Source organism: Zea mays, chromosome 8, assembly GCF_902167145.1.
Source record: "Zea mays cultivar B73 chromosome 8, Zm-B73-REFERENCE-NAM-5.0, whole genome shotgun sequence".
Taxonomy (NCBI): domain Eukaryota; kingdom Viridiplantae; phylum Streptophyta; class Magnoliopsida; order Poales; family Poaceae; genus Zea; species Zea mays.
Window position 1 is genome coordinate 133,644,597 of NC_050103.1, and position 19,154 is coordinate 133,663,750.

A 19,154-nucleotide genomic window follows, 5' to 3' on the forward strand; every position below is an offset into this window, starting at 1 on the left:
TTTCATGTGTAGGACACTTTGGTTTTTATACATAGTGCGCCACAACTTTTTTCAAAACATTCTTAAATTTTTATCATAGCCACTACATATGATATCATGACATGTGGACAAGTTTCCTGATTTTTTACTTTATTTGTGTTTTATAAAATTGTTAAACAACTTGATCGCAAGTTCACGGTCATGTTACGTGAGCATGGTGCTTGAAAATTCTGGTCTGCTACTTAAATCGGCTGTAACTTGTGCTAAATAACATGGATATCATTTTTGCATTTATAGTTTCCCTTTTTTGACTAACATGCAGTTCAAATCTGAATTATCCGTGGAAATTCAATTAAAAAGAACAAAATCTAATAGTTATAGCAAACACTTTTATAATTGTGCCAAAATGGAACATGTAAGTCTACTGTAAGGAAAATGGACCCTAGGCCATTTGGCTCAAAAGGTTTTGGTGTTTGATGATCAACATAACCTATGGTCTAATGCGTTTGCTAGTGTTTGTATTTATAGTTCAGAAGATGCAAAGAGGATTGGACTAAGGCACTAAGGATGCAACACCTCAAAAGAAGACATAAAAAGAGCATAGAAGTCCAAGACTCAAGAACAAAAGAATCCCAAGGAAATAGTGAAGAAATCCATGAAGTGGGTAGCCAACCATCGCACTGGTGGTGCACCAAACAGTGAACAGTAACTTGTCTGGTGGGATATCGGACAGTCTATGCAGGGAGGCGCACAATGGGCGCTCTCGGGTTGTAGCACCGGACTATCTGTTGTACACTGGACAGTCTGGCAATGGTCGGATCCAACGGTTGACTACTAAAGACCCTAATGGTCGGCTGCTACAGACCCCCAACGGTTGGCTGACATGGCCAGGGCACCGGACAGTGAACAATGCATGTCCAGTGCGCACCAGACTGTCCGATGCGCCCATCGACAGAAAAATGTTGCTTCTGTCCAACGGCTATAATTATGGAGGGAGGCTATAAATACCCCCTCAACCGGCTATTTCAAGGTGTGGGAGGCCAAGCAACATACCAAGGCATATTGTAGACATTTCCAAGTGCTCAAACACCCAAGTGCTTAATAGAATCACTCGGTGATTAGCGTAGGTACTTTGAGAAGTGCTTAGGTTAGTTAGACCGCATTAGCGCTTGCTCTAGGTGAATCCTAGTTAGTTGAGTGAGTTTAGAAGAACCACACAACCCCTCGGCTCTTGTGTGAGCCATTGTAATTGTACCGAGTTGGATGAGAGTCTTGCGAGACCGTGACGACCGAGTTTATGTCACGGCCGCCACCGTGTACCGAAGGGAACAAGGCTCACGACATTTCGACCGGAAGCTCGATAGTGGAGACGACGGGGAGCGTCTGAGAGGAGCCAGAAGCGGAGCACCACTTGCGCGTGGAGAAGGCTTGTGGCTCTCTACGGAGTTACTCGACCATGGTGCTTAGCCCTCGCGTGGGCTACCCTTTGCATAGGGGCACCAACGAGGATTAGTCGGAACCTTGCGTGGTTCCGAATACCTCGGCAAAAATATCGGTGTCATCCACGAGAGTTTGCATCTCTACCTTTCTCTTTACCTTCCACATCTATATTAAGTATTTAAGTTTCAATCTTGTCTTTCTAGTTAGATTATTTAGATTGGAACTTAGCCTTTGCGGTAGAGATAGCAACACTTAGACAAAACCTAGTTTGCACATTCTAGATTGTATATTTGCATAGGTTTTGCTCTAGGGATTTAATTGTGGCCTAGTTTAGAGATAGTTTTTAGAAGTCCTAATTCACCCCCTCTTGGGCGTCATCGTTTCCTACAATTGGTATCAGAGCCTGCTTTGGCTCATTTGAAACGCTTTAGCTTCAGCGCTAAAAGAGCCGACGCTTTTTAGAGAAAGGGGATGGATACCCATAGGCCACCGCACTTCGACGACACTAACTTCCCATATTATAGTGCTAGAATGGCTTGTTACCTAAAGGCCGTTGATCTAGGCGTTTGGAGAGTCACTCGTGATGGGATGAAATCACCCAAGAATCTTGAGAAACCTACCACGAGTGTGGAAAAAAAATTCATTTAAATGCTAGAGCCAAAATTTGCTTGTATGAATCTCTTATTATGAATATTTTTAATCAAGTTTTTACATTAAAAACTGCTAATGAGATTTGGCTAAAATTGCATGGGCTCCATGACGGCACATCAAATGTCCATGAGCAAAAACATTGCCTAGTCTTAAATGAGTATAATTCTTTTGGTATGAAGGATAATGAGCTTGTTAGAGATATGTATTCTCGTTTGAATCTAATCATCAATGAGCTCAATTCTATTGGCATTAATAAGCTAGGTGATGCAGACATTGTGATGAAGATTATCTCTCTACTACCACAACAAAGATATGGGAGCATCATCACTATTCTTCACAACATGGAGGCAAATTTGCTACACTAACAGCTGTTGGTTAAATAAGTAATTTAATTAATATGAGCAATTCTAAGCGAGGCAAATTAATGACGCACAACAAGACGTGGGTGTGAAAACAATGTGCGCAACACGCGTGAACGACATGTGCGAACGATGCACGGATGCACACGATTTAGCATGCGGATGACGCGTGGTGACGCGCCTGCTTCGCACGCACGACACGTACAAATAACACGTGACTACGCGCGCGAAACAGCACGCGAAACAATATGCGCGACATCGCGCGATTGACACAAGAATTAGCACGCGTCCGCGAGCACATCACGAGCGAACAACGCGCAGACAGTGCGACGACGCGTGATAATCGCTAACAGATAACGACATTATACTAAACAAGTATTAACTGAAAAACATTTAAGTTGGTATTCATCAAGTTAACATTTATTTATAAAAGCGCGAGTTAAAAACTATAAACTAGTTTTAATTAGAAGGTTGTCGGGGACCATAATTAGGGGTACCCTCAAGGTGCCTAATTCTCAGCTGGTAACCCCCATCAGCATAAAGCTGCAAAGGCCTGATGGGCGCGATTAAGTCAGGGATCAGTCCACACGAGTGACTCGATCACGCTTCACCCGAGCCTAGCCTCGGCCAAAGGCAGCCGACCTCGAGAGACTTCCGTCTCGCCCGAGGCCCCCTTTTTATGGCGGACACATCACCGGCTCGCCCAAGGCCTTGGCTTCGCTCAGAAGCAACCTTGACTAAATCACCACACCGACTGACCAAATTGCAGGGGCATTTAACGCAAAGGTGGCCTGACACCTCTATCCTGACACGCGCCCCCGGCAGAGCCGAGGTGACCGCCGTCACTCCACCGCTCCACTGGCCAGTCTGACAGAAGGACAGCGCCGCCTGCGCCACTCCGACTACAGTGCCACTCGACAGAGTGAGTCTGACAGGCAATCAGGCCTTGCCAAAGGCGCCACGGCGAACTCCGCTCCGCCCGACCGCAGGGCTCGGACTCGGGCTAAGACCCGGAAGACGGCGAACTCCGCTCCGCCCGACCCCAGGGCTCGGACTCGGGCTAAGACCCGGAAGACGGCGAACTCCGCTCCGCCCGACCCCAGGGCTCGGACTCGGGCTAAGACCCGGAAGACGGCGAACTCCGCTCCGCCCGACCCCAGGGCTCGGACTCGGGCTAAGACCCGGAAGACGGCGAACTCCGCTCCGCCCGACCCCAGGGCTCGGACTCGGGCTAAGACCCGGAAGACGACGAAACTCCGCCTCGCCCGACCCCAGGGCTCGGACTCCGCCCTGGCCTCGGCCGAACGACTTCCGCCTCGCCCGACCCCTTGGCTCGGGCTCGGCCACGGCAACAGAAGGCAGACTCAACCTCGGCTTCGGAGGAAACCCCACGTCGCCCTGCCTAGGGCACAGACCGCCACGTCAACAGGAGGCGCCATCATCATCCCACCCCGAATCGACTCGGGTCACGGAGAACAAGACCGACGTCTCATCCGGCCAGCTCCGCCAGAGAGGCAATGATGGCGCTCCACAAGCTCTATGACGACGGCGGCCCCCAGCTCTCTTACGGAAGCAGGACAACGTCAGCAGGGACTCGACCGCTCCAACAGCTGTCCCTCCATCAGGCTCCGCCGCACCTCCGACAGCCACGACATCACGCCAGCAGGGTGCCCAGATCTCTCCGGCTGCCACATTGGCATGTACCTAGGGCGCTAGCTCTCCCTCCGCTAGACACGTAGCACTCTGCTACATCCCCATTGTACACCTGGATCCTCTCCTTACGACTATAAAAGGAAGGACCAGGGCCTTCTCAGAGAAGGTTGGCCGCGCGGGATCGAGGACGGGACAGGCGCCCTCTTGGGGCCGCTCGCTTCCCTCACCCGCGTGGACGCTTGTAACCCCCCTACTGCAAGCGCACCTGACCTGGGCGCGGGACGAACACGAAGGCCGCGGGACTTCCACCTCTCTCACGCTCGGCTCCGGCCACCTCGCCTCTCCCCCCTTCGCGCTCGCCCACGCGCTCGACCCATCTGGGCTGGGGCACGCAGCACACTCACTCGTCGGCTTAGGGACCCCCCTGTCTCGAAACGCCGACAGTTGGCGCGCCAGGTAGGGGCCTGCTGCGTGCTGACGAACAGCTCCCCATCAAGCTCCAGATGGGCAGCCTCCAGCGACCTCTCCGGCCCGGGACGGTGCTTCGTTTCGGGACTCTCGAGTTCATGTCCTTCGACGGCAGCTACGACATGACACTTCTTCCACCGCCGCGCGACTACGACAACGGCGGCCGACAACCCGCCCGCCGGCGGCGGAATCGACGACGTCTTCCCCGCGTGGTGGAAGAGCAATATTCGGGCTCGCTCCGTTCTCTCCCCCGCCAACGGAGGAGGAGGCGGAGCCGTCAAGGCCAGACGGGAGGCCACGCTTCGTCGGCCGTCGAGCGAATCGACGCCCCCGACGCCCCGACGGAAGGCACGCCGGACGTCGACCTCGCGTTCGAGACGGAGGCGAGCGCCGTCCCCCCGCGGCACGCTGACCTTGAGCAAGAAGACGACGCCGGCGCGCTCGCGGAAAGCCTGCAGGACGTCGCCCTCGAACCAGAGATGACGGCGCAACCAGTCCCCGATGTGACTACGTCGCTCCTCGTCGACCAAAAGGTAACGACTAACTCCCATCTTGCGTCATTTCGACTCGGCCTCAACCCGCCAAACGACCTCGTTTTGGCGGGCGCTCTCATTGAGGCGAGTGCAACCCCACTGAGGTTCTGTATGCGGTCGCCTTGGGACCGACTGACGGACGTCTCGACCTACGGGCCCTCTGGGTCCGAGGAAGATGACGATCCCAGCATCGGTTGGGATTTCTCCGGACTTGGCAACCCCAGTGCCGTGCGGGACTTCATGACCGCATGTGACTACTGTCTATCCGACTGTTCCGATGGAAGCCGCAGCCTTGGCGACGAGAGCTGCGGCCCAAGCCGCGAATGTTTCCACATCGAGCTAGGGGATCCCACCGAAGGCAACCATCTTGGCATGCCGGAGGATGGTGACCTCCCCAGGCCGGTGCCTCGCGCCGACATCCCACAGGAGCTAGCTGTGGTCCCCGCTCCGGCGGGGGGTTACGACCCACAACTCGAGCAAGTCCGCGAGGCGCAGGCCAGGCTCAACGAGGGAACAGGAGCGCTTGAGCCGATCCGTCGGGACGTCGGACAGGCATGGGTGGGCCAACCCCTGGCCGGAGAAATACGTCATCTGCCCCAAGGTCTCCAGCACCGCGTCGCCAACGATGTCAGGATCAGGCCGCCGCCCGCATCCAGCGGGGTCGGTCAGAACCTGGCAACCGCAGCGATGCTCATCCGCGCGATGCCGGAGCCGTCAACCACCGAGGGTCGGCGAATCCAGGGAGAACTCAAGAATCTCCTGGAAGGCGCTGCGGCCCGGCGGGCCGAGAGCACTGCATCCCGGAGGCAAGGATATCCCTCGGAACCTCATGCCGCGACTTCCCGATTCATGCGGGAAGCCTCGGTCTACACCGGGCGCACGCGCAACACCGCGCCTGCGGCCCCGGGCCACCTCGGCAACGAGCACCATCGACGCGACCGTCGGGCTCACCTCGACGAAAGGGTGCGCCGAGGCTACCACCCCAGGCGTGGGGGGCGCTACGACAGCGGGGAGGATCGGAGTCCCTCGCCCGAACCACCCGGTCCGCAGGCCTTCAGTCGGGCCATCCGACGGGCGCCATTCCCGACCCGGTTCCGACCCCCGACTACTATCACAAAGTACTCGGGGGAAACGAGACCGGAACTGTGGCTCGCGGACTACCGCCTTGCCTGCCAACTGGGTGGAACGGACGACGACAACCTCATCATCCGCAACCTCCCCCTGTTCCTCTCCGACACTGCTCGCGCCTGGCTGGAGCACCTGCCTCCGGGGCAGATTTCCAACTGGGACGACTTGGTCCAAGCCTTCGCTGGCAATTTCGAGGGCACATACGTGCGCCCCGGGAATCCCTGGGACCTTCGAAGCTGCCGGCAACAGCCGGGGGAGTCGCTCCGGGACTACATCCGACGATTCTCTAAGCAGCGCACCGAGCTGCCCAACATCACCGACTCGGATGTCATCGGCGCGTTCCTCGCCGGCACCACTTGCCGCGACCTGGTGAGCAAGCTGGGTCGCAAAACCCCCACCAGGGCGAGCGAGCTGATGGACATCGCCACCAAGTTCGCCTCCGGCCAGGAGGCGGTCGAGGCTATCTTCCGAAAGGACAAGCAGCCCCAGGGCCGCCCATCGGAAGAAGCTCCCGAGGCGTCTGCTCCGCGCGGCGCCAAGAAGAAAGGCAAGAAGAAGTCGCAATCGAAACGCGACGCCGCCGACGCGGACCTTGTCGCCGCCGCCGAGTATAAGAACCCTCGGAAGCCCCCCGGAGGTGCAAACCTCTTCGACAAGATGCTCAAGGAGCCGTGCCCCTACCATCAGGGGCCCGTCAAGCACACCCTCGAGGAGTGCGTTATGCTTCAGCGTCATTTCCACAGGGCCGGGCCACCCGCCGAGGGTGGCAGGGCCCACGACGACGACAAGAACGAAGATCACCCAGCAGGGGGGTTCCCCGAGGTCCGCGACTGCTTCATGATCTATGGAGGGCATGCGGCGAATACCTCGGCTCGGCACCACAAGCAAGAGCGCCGGGAGGTCTGCTCGGTGAAGGTGGCGGCGCCAGTCTACCTAGACTGGTCCGACAAGCCCATCACTTTCGACCGGGCCGACCACCCCGACCATGTGCCGAGCCCGGGGAAATACCCGCTCGTCGTCGACCCCGTTGTCGGCGACGTCAGGCTCACCAAGGTCCTGATGGACGGGGGCAGCTGCCTCAACATCATCTACGCCGAGACCCTCAAGCTTCTGCGCGTCGATCCGTCCTCCGTCCGAGCAGGTGCTGCGCCCTTCCACGGGATCATCCCTGGGAAGCGCGTCCAGCCCCTCGGGCGACTCGACCTCCCAGTCTGCTTCGGAACACCCTCCAACTTCCGAAGGGAGACCCTGACGTTCGAAGTGGTCGGGTTCCGAGGAACCTACCACGCCGTGCTAGGGAGGCCATGCTACGCGAAGTTCATGGCCGTCCCCAACTACACCTACCTGAAGCTCAAGATGCCGGGCCCCAACGGGGTCATCACCGTCGGCCCCACGTACAAACACGCGTTCGAATGCGACGTGGAGTGCATGGAGTACGCCGAGGCCCTCGCCGAGTCCGAGGCCCTCATCGCCGACCTGGAGAACCTCTCCAAGGAGGTCCCAGACGTGAAGCGCCATGCCGGCAACTTCGAGCCAGCGGAGACGGTCAAGGCCGTCCCCCTCGACCCCAGTGGCGACACCACCAAGCAGATCCGGATCGGTTCCGGGCTCGACCCCAAATAGGAAGCAGTGCTCGTCGACTTTCTCCGCGCAAACGCCGACGTCTTTGCGTGGAGTCCCTCGGACATGCCCGGCATACCGAGGGATGTCGCCGAGCACTCGCTGGATATTCGGGCCGGAGCCCGACCCGTCAGGCAGCCTCTGCGCCGATTCGACGAGGAGAAGCGCAGAGCGATTGGCGAAGAGATCCACAAGCTAATGGCGGCAGGGTTCATCAAAGAGGCGCGACGTACCAGCGGTGCATGAACCATGTGTTCGGCGAACACATCGGTCGCACAGTCGAGGCCTACGTCGATGACATCGTAGTCAAGACACGGAAGGCTTCCGACCTCCTCTCCGGCCTTGAAGTGACATTCCGGTGTCTCAAGGCGAAAGGAGTCAAGCTTAATCCTGAGAAGTGTGTCTTCGGGGTACCCCGAGGCATGCTCCTAGGGTTCATCGTCTCTGAGCGAGGCATCGAAGCCAACCCGGAGAAGATTGCGGCCATCACCAGCATGGGACCCATCAAGGACTTAAAAGGGGTACAGAGGGTCATGGGATGCCTCGCGGCCCTGAGCCGTTTCATCTCACGCCTCGGCGAAAGAGGTCTGCCTCTGTACCGCCTCTTAAGGAAGGCCGCATGTTTCGTTTGGACCCCTGAGGCCGAGGAAGCCCTCGGCAACCTGAAGGCGCTCCTTACAAAGGCGCCAGTCTTGGTGCCGCCGGCGGACGGGGAAACCCTCTTGGTCTACGTCGCCGCGACCACTCAGGTGGTTAGCGCCGCGATTGTGGTCGAAAGGCAGGAGGAAGGGCATACATTGCCCGTTCAGAGGCCGGTCTACTTCATCAGCGAAGTGCTGTCCGAGACTAAGATCCGCTACCCACAAGTTCAAAAGCTGCTGTATGCTGTGATCCTGACAAGGCGGAAGCTACGACACTACTTCGAGTCCCATCCGGTAACTGTGGTGTCATCCTTCCCCCTGGGGGAGATCATCCAGTGCCGAGAGGCCTCGGGCAGGATCGCAAAGTGGGCGGTGGAGATCATGGGCGAAACGATCTCGTTCGCCCCTTGGAAGGCCATCAAGTCCCAAGTGTTGGCGGATTTCGTGGCCGAATGGGTCGACACCCAACTGCCAACGACTCCGATCCAACCGGAGCTCTGGACCATGTTTTTCGACGGGTCGCTGATGAAGACGGGGGCCGGCGCGGGCCTGCTCTTCATCTCGCCCCTCGGTAAGCACTTGCGCTACGTGCTGCGCCTCCACTTCCCGGCGTCCAACAATGTGGCCGAGTACGAAGCTCTGGTCAACGGATTGCGGATCGCCATCGAGCTAGGGGTCAGACGCCTCGACGCCCGCGGTGATTCGCAGCTCGTCATCGACCAAGTCATGAAGAACTCCCACTGCCGCGACCCGAAGATGGAGGCCTACTGCGACGAGGTTCGGCGCCTGGAAGACAAGTTCTTCGGGCTCGAGCTCAACCACATCGCTCGGCGCTACAACGAAACCGCAGACGAGCTGGCTAAGATAGCCTCGGGGTGAACGACAGTCCCCCCGGACGTCTTCTCCCGGGATCTGCATCAACCCTCCGTCAAGCTCGACGACGCGCCCGAGCCCGAGGTACCCTCGGCTCAGCCCGAGGTACCCTCGGCTCAGCCCGAGGTACCCTCGGTTCAGCCCGAGGCACCCTCGGCCCAGCCCGAGGTACCCTCGGCCCCCGAGGGCGGGGCATTGAACGTCGAGGAAGGGCAGAGCGGGGCCACGCCAGACCAAGATTGGCAGGCCCCGTACCTGCAATATCTCCGTCGAGGAGAGCTACCCCTCGACCAAGTCGAGGCTCGGCGGGTAGCGCGACGCGCCAAGTCATTCGTCTTGCTGGGCGACGAAGAGGAGCTCTACCATCGCAGCCCCTCGGGCATCCTCCAGCGATGCATCTCCATCGCCGAAGGTCGGGAACTGCTGCAAAAAGTACACTCGGGGGCTTGCGGCCACCACGCAGCACCCCGAGCCCTTGTTGGAAATGCTTTCCGGCAAGGCTTCTACTGGCCAACGGCGGTGGCTGACGCCACTAGAATTGTCCGCACCTGCGAAGGGTGCCAATTCTATGCGAAGCGGACACACCTGCCCGCTCAGGCTCTGCAGACAATACCCATCACCTGGCCCTTCGCTGTATGGGGTCTGGACCTCGTCGGTCCCTTGCAGAAGGCGCCCGGGGGCTACACGCACCTGCTGGTCGCCATCGACAAATTCTCCAAATGGATCGAGGTCCGACCTCTGAACAGCATCAGGTCCGAGCAGGCGGTGGCATTCTTCACCAACATCATCCATCGCTTCGGGGTCCCGAACTCCATCACCGACAACGGCACCCAGTTCACCGGCAAAATATTCTTGGATTTTTGCGAAGATCACCATATCCGGGCGGACTGGGCCGCCGTGGCTCATCCCATGTCGAACGGGCAAGTAGAGCGTGCCAACGGCATGATTCTACAAGGGCTCAAGCCTCGGATCTACAACGACCTCAACAAGTTCGGAAGGCGATGGATGAAGGAACTCCCCTCGGTGGTCTGGAGCCTAAGGACGACGCCGAGTCGTGCCACGGGCTTCACGCCGTTTTTCCTGGTCTACGGGGCTGAAGCTATCTTGCCCACTGACCTGGAATACGGCTCCCCGAGGGCGAGGGCCTACACCGAACAAAGCAACCAAGCCTGCCGAGAGGAATCGCTGGACCAGCTGGAGGAAGCTCGGGACAGGGCCTTGCTGCACTCGGCGCGGTACCAACAGTCCCTGCGACGCTACCACGCCCGAGGGGTCCGGTCCCGAGAACTCCAGGTGGGCGACCTGGTGCTTCGGCTGCAACAAGACGCCCGAGGGAGGCACAAGCTCATGCCCCCCTGGGAAGGGCCATTCGTCATCGCCAAAGTTCTGAAGCCCGGAACATACAAGCTGGCCAGCAATCAAGGCGAGATCTACGGCAACGCTTGGAACATCAAACAGCTACGTCGCTTCTACCCTTAAGATGTTTTCAAGTTGTTCATATACCTCGTACCTACGCAAAGTTTAGTTGTCAAGGAAGGGTCGGCCTAGCCTCGGCAAAGCCCGACCCTCCCTCGGGGGCTAAAAGGGGGGAGACCCCCTCTGCGTCGAATTTTTCCTCGAAAAAGGATCTCTTTTTAGCAGGATTTCTTTCGTGCTTCTTGACTACTTCGGAAAGCGGATCCTGGAAACGACGAGGTACACGTAAGCAGCCAAGGCTGACCGAGCCGAGGGACTCCTACGCCTCCGGGATACGGATACCTCACTCGTCCCTTTCTGCGATAAGTAACTTGCACTCGGGTAAAGCGACTCCGTGGACCGAACGAGTCATCACGTTCGGAAGCTCTCCTGCCGAAGCAGTCCTTCAAGCTTTCTCGACTAAGTCGGGGACAGGGCCTCATGGACGGGTGAAAGTACGCGTAAGCGGCAAGGCCGACCGAGCCGAGGGATTCCCACGCCTCTGGGATACGGATACCTCACTCGTCCCTTCCGCGAAAAGCAACTCTCGCTCACACAAACACCCCTGTTACCGACAGAATCCAGATGCTCGGAACAGGAGGAAAAAAGACGCAGCTTCGCGAGCGCGGCGAGGGCGTGTTCTTCTGACCTCGGCGGCCGCAGAAAGCACACGCTACAAGATGATCTGATCCTGCAGGCTCGGGTCTTCACGCCGAAGGGAGCCGTAGCACCCTCGGCATCGACGACGTCTTCAGCAAAGTCCGACCCAGCCTCGGGCGGCGCCGCGGTCCAGGGGCTCCCCCGGGAATCCGGCCCGAGCAGGCGGCTCAACCGGTTACCCCTGGGGCCTCGGTCAACCGGCTTCCAAGGGCGCCAGCCCGATCCGAGGCCTCGACTGACCGACTTTGGCGTCGGCTCCGCTGACGGACAACACGGCTAGGCTCCGGCCAACCAGGTTCCCCATTCTCGAGCCAACTCCGCCTCTATTCATACCGATATCGCTACCCCCGGCCTCGATCCACCGAAGGGCGGCCGAGGGGTCTCTTCAACTAAGCTAGAGGAGCCTCACATAACAAGGCCGAACGGGCCGAGGGATTCCTACGCCTCCGGGATACGGATACCTCACCCGTCACCTTGGCACGGGGCAACTCATGCTTGGTAAAGCGGTTCAGATAATCAAACAGGCGAGACTTAGTGCTCGAAAATGAGGAAAAAACACGGCTCCGTGCCAAAATTACATACACGTTCAGGCCTCGACAGCCACAATGAACGAACTCACTGGCATACGAGATGCCACTACCAACGGAACTCCGGTTCCCCCTCCGCAGGTACGAACAACCCCACTCCGAGGGGGAAGGCCTGCGGAGCAACGGAAGGCCGACGAATGGTGCGCCGTCACCCGCTCCAGCAGCGGCGACGACGACGCCTTCTGCTCCGAGGGACCAAGCAGCGGCAACGCCGACCTCAGGCTCGATGCCGCTGCCAGGAGGCCCCCGCCCGTGCCAAAACTTGTGAGGCAAGGACGGGCAGAAGGCCATAGAGTTGGAGGTCAGCCCGTGGCCGGCCCCGGCCATCTCGCCGGCAGCAGAACCTCTTCAAGCTGCCGTGGCGGATGCCGGCACCGCGAGTGGCTCCGAAGCCACTCGCGCCTGAAGGCCAGGCACGCTGCAGCTGCCAGCGCCACGGACGACGGCCGCTTTTCCCTCCGATCACTGAGTGAAGGAGCGGGCCGCCGCCCACGCGGGGGCCGACCTCAACTCGGCGCACTCCCCTCCCCAGCCCTGGTGATGAAAATCCTTGAGGCTGAGGGAGGGGAAGAGGCCGCGGCCCGGCTCGCTTTCCCTCACCATCGAGTCGGAGGTCGCCATCTCAGGTGACCGCCGGCGGAGGGGAGCGGCCGGGCAGCATGATGAAAATCCTTGAAGCCGAACGATGGCTGAGAGGTACCAACTCCCATGGAGTTGCGTTCCTCCAACGAGGAGGCGGAAAGGCGGCGGATACCCCCCATCCGGGGGCTTGCAAGACGGGAAGACCCAACGCTTAAGGGAGGAAGAAGACATGGTTGCCTTACGAAAGGAGCCTCCCTCCTTTTAAAGGCAACTCCCCCTACGTGCGCCCCCCAGGCGCCGCGGGCCGAGTCTTCTCCAACACGCTCCAAGGCCCTCCCCTGCGACTCGGGGGCTGGGTCCCGCATGTCATGCAAGCCGGCTCAGGGCAGAAGAAGCCAAACCGTCGCGCATGGTGCGCACGACCGTCCAGCGGTTACAGGCGACTCCCCATTTTCGCCCAGACCAACGGGCAGAAGGGGCGGGCAGCCATGCAGGCGGCATGCAACCGCGCCAGATGGACGCGCTTCTCCGACTTCTGACACGCCAGCTTGGAACCCAGGCCCACGCGTCGAGCAACCGGCGCGCCAGTTGCTGCATGCAAGCAACCGCACCGCCACTTGTGCCACCATCGCGCCTCTTCGGTTGCGAAGCCTATGCCACGACTCGAGGCGACCCAACAGCGCCAGACTGGCGCATCGGTCAAAGCGACCGAAAGTGGGCCGGCAGTAATAGCGGTGGCAGGCGGGCGGACGCAGCGGTCACGTCGTCAGCCAGGCTCACGTCCCATCCTGAGACAGCAAGAGAGCCTCCTCTCACGGCGTGAAGACGGTGCACCCGTGACCCGTTCCTCGAATGGATCGCACGCGCGCAACGGCCGCCCCGCCAACCACTCGCCCCGTCGCATTAACTCCGCGGCGGGACACGCGGCGCCTCTGGTAGGAGGAGCGCGCGACGCTTCACCTTCGCCGCAATAACCGCGTCAGAAAAGGTACGCCACGTCGTCCGATTTCGTATCCTTTTCCGTTTTCCTCTTTCTCTATCTCTTGCAACAGGGACCGGGAAAGGGGGATACCCCAAAAGGGATCCTTCTCCGCGAAGGAACCGGGCTTCGAGCCCCCCATTACTGATCAGGGGTTCGAAGGCTGGCCCCCCGAGGGTTCAACAGTCGCCTCAGATCGCGTGGGCCCGACACCCACTACTGGTCAGGGGTTCGAAGGCCAGCCCCCCGAAGGGCTCCATGGCCGCCTCAGGCTACTCGGGCTCCGCGCCCATTACTGATCAGGGGTTCGAAGGCTGGCCCCCGAAGGGTTCACAGTCGCCTCAGACACCGAGCGAGGGATGACCAGGGGTACGTTCGATACATAACCGAGGCTCGGGCTGCGCTCCCGAGGTACCCTAGGACATTTCCGAGACCAGCGGGAACGATCTTGTAACGGAATCCCATCGGAGGGAGGCATCGAGCCCTCGGACCCCGTCGCCAGGGGACCGGGTCCGGCAAATCACCCGCAGGTACTTTTGGGCGTGCCTCTGGGCCCCTAGCCGACCCCCAACGAACGGGGCACGGACGTCCACTCGGATTACCCGCTTGCAGCTCACCGGAGACACCATGTTCGGTGCCCATCGAGGGAAACATGGCGCACTCCCCCCCTCCTCCTTGCGGAAAGGCGACGTAGGGGCGTATGTAAAAAGCCGAGTCTGTCCCTGATCGTCCTCTCGCCCTGTGCAGAGGCTCGGGGGCTGCTCTCGCAAAAACCGGCTCCGGCCAAATCGTTGACAGCGTCAACATACCAGCCCGAGAGCTTGGGCCCCGACCGTGCACCCGGGCTACGGCCAGTTCGCATGAGGGAACGACCAGACCAGCCGAAGCGTTAAGCGAAGTATTAAGACCTCGAAGGAGTGTAACCACTCCTCCGAGGCCTCGGGGGCTACACCCGGCGGGTGCGCTCGCGCGCACCCACCGGAACGAAATGCAACCGAGAAAGGCTGGTCCCCTTGCAAAAAAGTGCGACAAAAGCCTCCAAGCGAGTGCTAACACTCCCTTCGAGGCTCGGGGGCTACTGTCGGGGACCATAATTAGGGGTACCCTCAAGGCGCCTAATTCTCAGCTGGTAACCCCCATCAGCATAAAGCTGCAAAGGCCTGATGGGCGCGATTAAGTCAGGGATCAGTCCACACGAGTGACTCGATCACGCTTCACCCGAGCCTAGCCTCGGTCAAAGGCAGCCGACCTCGAGAGACTTCCGTCTCGCCCGAGGCCCCCTTTTTATGGCGGACACATCACCGGCTCGCCCAAGGCCTTGGCTTTGCTCAGAAGCAACCTTGACTAAATCACCACACCGACTGACCAAATTGCAGGGGCATTTAACGCAAAGGTGGCCTGACACCTCTATCCTGACACGCGCCCCCGGCAGAGCCGAGGTGACCGCCGTCACTCCACCGCTCCACTGGCCAGTCTTACAGAAGGACAGCGCCGCCTGCGCCACTCCGACTGTAGTGCCACTCGACAGAGTGAGTCTGACAGGCAATCAGGCCTTGCCAAAGGCGCCACGGCGAACTCCGCTCCGCCCGACCCCAGGGCTCGGACTCGGGCTAAGACCCGGAAGACGGCGAACTCCGCTCCGCCCGACCCCAGGGCTCGGACTCGGGCTAAGACCCGGAAGACGGCGAACTCCGCTCCGCCCGACCCCAGAGCTCGGACTCGGGCTAAGACCCGGAAGACGACGAACTCCGCTCCGCCCGACCCCAGGGCTCGGACTCGGGCTAAGACCCGGAAGACGACGAAACTCCGCCTCGCCCGACCCCAGGGCTCGGACTCCGCCCTGGCCTCGGCCGAACGACTTCCGCCTCGCCCGACCCCTTGGCTCGGGCTCGGCCACGGCAACAGAAGGCAGACTCAACCTCGGCTTCGGAGGAAACCCCACGTCGCCCTGCCTAGGGCACAGACCGCCACGTCAACAGGAGGCGCCATCATCATCCCACCCCGAATCGACTCGGGTCACGGAGAACAAGACCGACGTCTCATCCGGCCAGCTCCGCCAGAGAGGCAATGATGGCGCTCCACAAGCTATATGACGACGGCGGCCCCCAGCTCTCTTACGGAAGCAGGACAACGTCAGCAGGGACTCGACCGCTCCAAAAGCTGTCCCTCCATCAGGCTCCGCCGCACCTCCGACAGCCACGACATCACGCCAGCAGGGTGCCCAGATCTCTCCGGCTGCCACATTGGCATGTACCTAGGGCGCTAGCTCTCCCTCCGCTAGACACGTAGCACTCTGCTACATCCCCATTGTACACCTGGATCCTCTCCTTACGACTATAAAAGGAAGGACCAGGGCCTTCTCAGAGAAGGTTGGCCGCGCGGGACCGAGGACGGGACAGGCGCCCTCTTGGGGCCGCTCGCTTCCCTCACCCGCGTGGACGCTTGTAACCCCCCTACTGCAAGCGCACCTGACCTGGGCGCGGGACGAACACGAAGGCCGCGGGACTTCCACCTCTCTCACGCTCGGCTCCGGCCACCTCGCCTCTCCCCCCTTCGCGCTCGCCCACGCGCTCGACCCATCTGGGCTGGGGCACGCAGAACACTCACTCGTCGGCTTAGGGACCCCCTGTCTCGAAACGCCGACAAAGGTCATTTTTAATAAGTATCGAATGAACAACTAATAATTAAACTCGCGACATGATAAAATATGTTACTAATACGAAATCGACGTTGTTACGAAGTCGACGAGACTGAAATGAATCGAAACGTATTTATGACGCATAATAGAATAAATGACAATTCACGGGTTGTAAATGGCATGACATATGAGGATTGCTATACGTATGTCGCGAATACACTAACCAAGTATTGAATCATAATATTCGAGTTGTATTAATCATGATAACATTTATTTTATTAAAGCAGATGTTAGATACTATAAAATAGTTTTAACTAGAAAACTATTTTAAACGACCACCAGATAAACAATTAGTTGATTAATTATTTAATTAAAACTTGTATCGTGTAAAATAATGTTTTCAACATACCGACGTCATTATGGAGCTAACACAACAGAAATAGATGCACAGGGGTAGATGGCTGAGCAGCGACGCCGAGCAGAGAGAGAGCCGAGAGCCGGGGAGGCAGCACGGCAGGGCTGCTGCTCGCCGGGGCCAGCGCGCGGGTGCAGCGCTTCACGCGTGTGGCCAGCGAAGTGGGGACGACAAGGAGCAAGCGCAGGTCAACGACTGCGATGGCGAGCAGGGGAAGGATGAGCGCCAGGCGCTGGGGCATGGGAGGAAGAAGGAAAAGGGCTTACCTGCTCACGGTGATCGTCGACACAGGTGGAACTCCGGGCGCAGGCTCCTAGTGCAAACGGCTGGGCGACGAGTCGAGTTTGGCACGGTTACTGTGTGCGTCGAGGAAGAGAGCAGGCGAGGCTGAACTATTTAGACAAAGAAAGTGGAGGACGTAGTGTTGAGTGGTTCCGGCTCTTAGGGAAGATAAACAAGGCGCTGGTGGACCACGGCAGCTGGGCGGTTCTCCCACGCATGGGTGAGCACAGCGTGCCGCGGGGAGGTGCAGGAGCTGGGCTGGCTGGCAGCTGGGGAGCCACTGCTGGGCCGTGTGGATGGCGCGGGCCGAGGTGGCCGTGACTGATTCTGAGTCGATGCACGCGCGTGAAACAGACAACAATTTAGAAAAAAAGTGAGGGAGGAGGTTGCACGCATGAGAGTTGCGTGACGTGATGACGCGAGGTGAGATTGAGGGAGCGAGTAGACATAGATTGAGGGTAGACAGAGGAATAGACGAAGGGTCGACGATATAGCCGGGGATAGCAGATGCAAGTGACTCGCTGTTCACGAGGAGAAGCAGTTAGGTGATCTCACGAAAAAGAACACGAGATCTCGAACAGGCTCGACAAGAGGAAAATATATATACATATGTTATCAAGTTTCCAGAATTTTATAGTTTTCAGAAATACTAAATTTTAGGTATTTAAATAATATTAGAAAAACTGAAATTCATATCTAATACTCGAAGAAACGTTCCGAAAATTCCAACAAAACTCTTGGGAACATCCTCGAGATATTTTAACCTGTTACGATAAAATTTTACACTCATATACACTAGACAATGACATGAATGCAATAATCGAAGCTTCTATAGGATTTTATTTTACTACGCTAAAGAAAAATTATATATATATATAACAAAATAACTCTTCATTATTTAGAAAAAGAGAAGAAAAACAAGTAAAGGAGAGATTAACACCTGAATTTGGTGGATATCGGGAAAAAAATTATACACCAAATTCAGGGTGTTACAATAGAGGACTGTGAGTGGATGTACACGGGCCGCATAGGAAGGAATGATGTCACCCCTGAATGGATTACAAAGACCGATGCTTTCCTTAGAACAGGGATTTGGCGAAGGTGCTAAAGTAGTACGTCTAGTCCCGTGTCCATGCAGCAAATGTGCCAACAGGAAAAGAAAAACAAAGAAGGCCATAGAATATATTTGGAAGAATGAATTTACGCGAGACCATACTCGGTGGATCTTCCATGGTGAAGCACATCGTACAAGAGAGGAGGTGGTGAGACAACACATGGAGGATTATGATGTTTATGCTGGGGTAGCGGACATGTTGAACGACTATCACGAGGCACAATTTTTCAAAGAACGTATGGAGGACGAACCAGAGGCGACCGCATAGGCGTTCTACTACATGTTTGATGCGGTACAAAGGTTTCTCAATTAGATGACATTGGACGTATTACTGTGTAAGCTAGAGAAGATCTTTACACCTGGCTTCTTCAATCTGATGTAGCATTTGATTCTTCATCTCCTGTATAAGGCATGAATGGGGGCCCATGCAGGGACGTTGGTGCTATCCAATCGAGAGATGTCTAAAGACTATTCGAAAGTAATGTAGAAATAAATGCAAATCGAGGCTTCCATTGCAGAGGCATACATATTGGAGGATGTATCAAATTTCACAACAATTTACTATGGTAACAAAATATCGAGCGTGCATAATCCATCCCCTCGTTACAATAATGGCAAAAATGAATCAAGCCTCAACATTTTTCGAGGGCAACTCAGAAGCGCAAGTGGTTCGACCACCAAGACCCTGAGACATGAAGGGTGGTGCCATATCATGCTATATGTATTGACCAACCTTGAAGAGGTGACGCCATACATGGAGCATTTTCTTCATGAATTTTAGCCTGAATCAAGGGACCCAACTCCACAGGAATTTGACACCCTTCTTAGTAAGGGTGCAGGAAATGGATTGTCCGATTTCATTTCCCGGTTCAAACAGATGGTACCATGCTTAGTTTGTCATTTGAAGTTGCTCTTACATGCAAATAATATAACAATCTAGCGTGTTTGAACTTGCAGGGCCAAAGAGATCCATCTATGAGTGCCGAGTTGAGACAAGTAGGCAATGGCTTTGCCTATAGGGTCAAGAATTTTTTTGGGTGTGACGTCAATGGATACCGTTTTCGAACAACAAGCTACGACCAAAGTCGACCCAATCG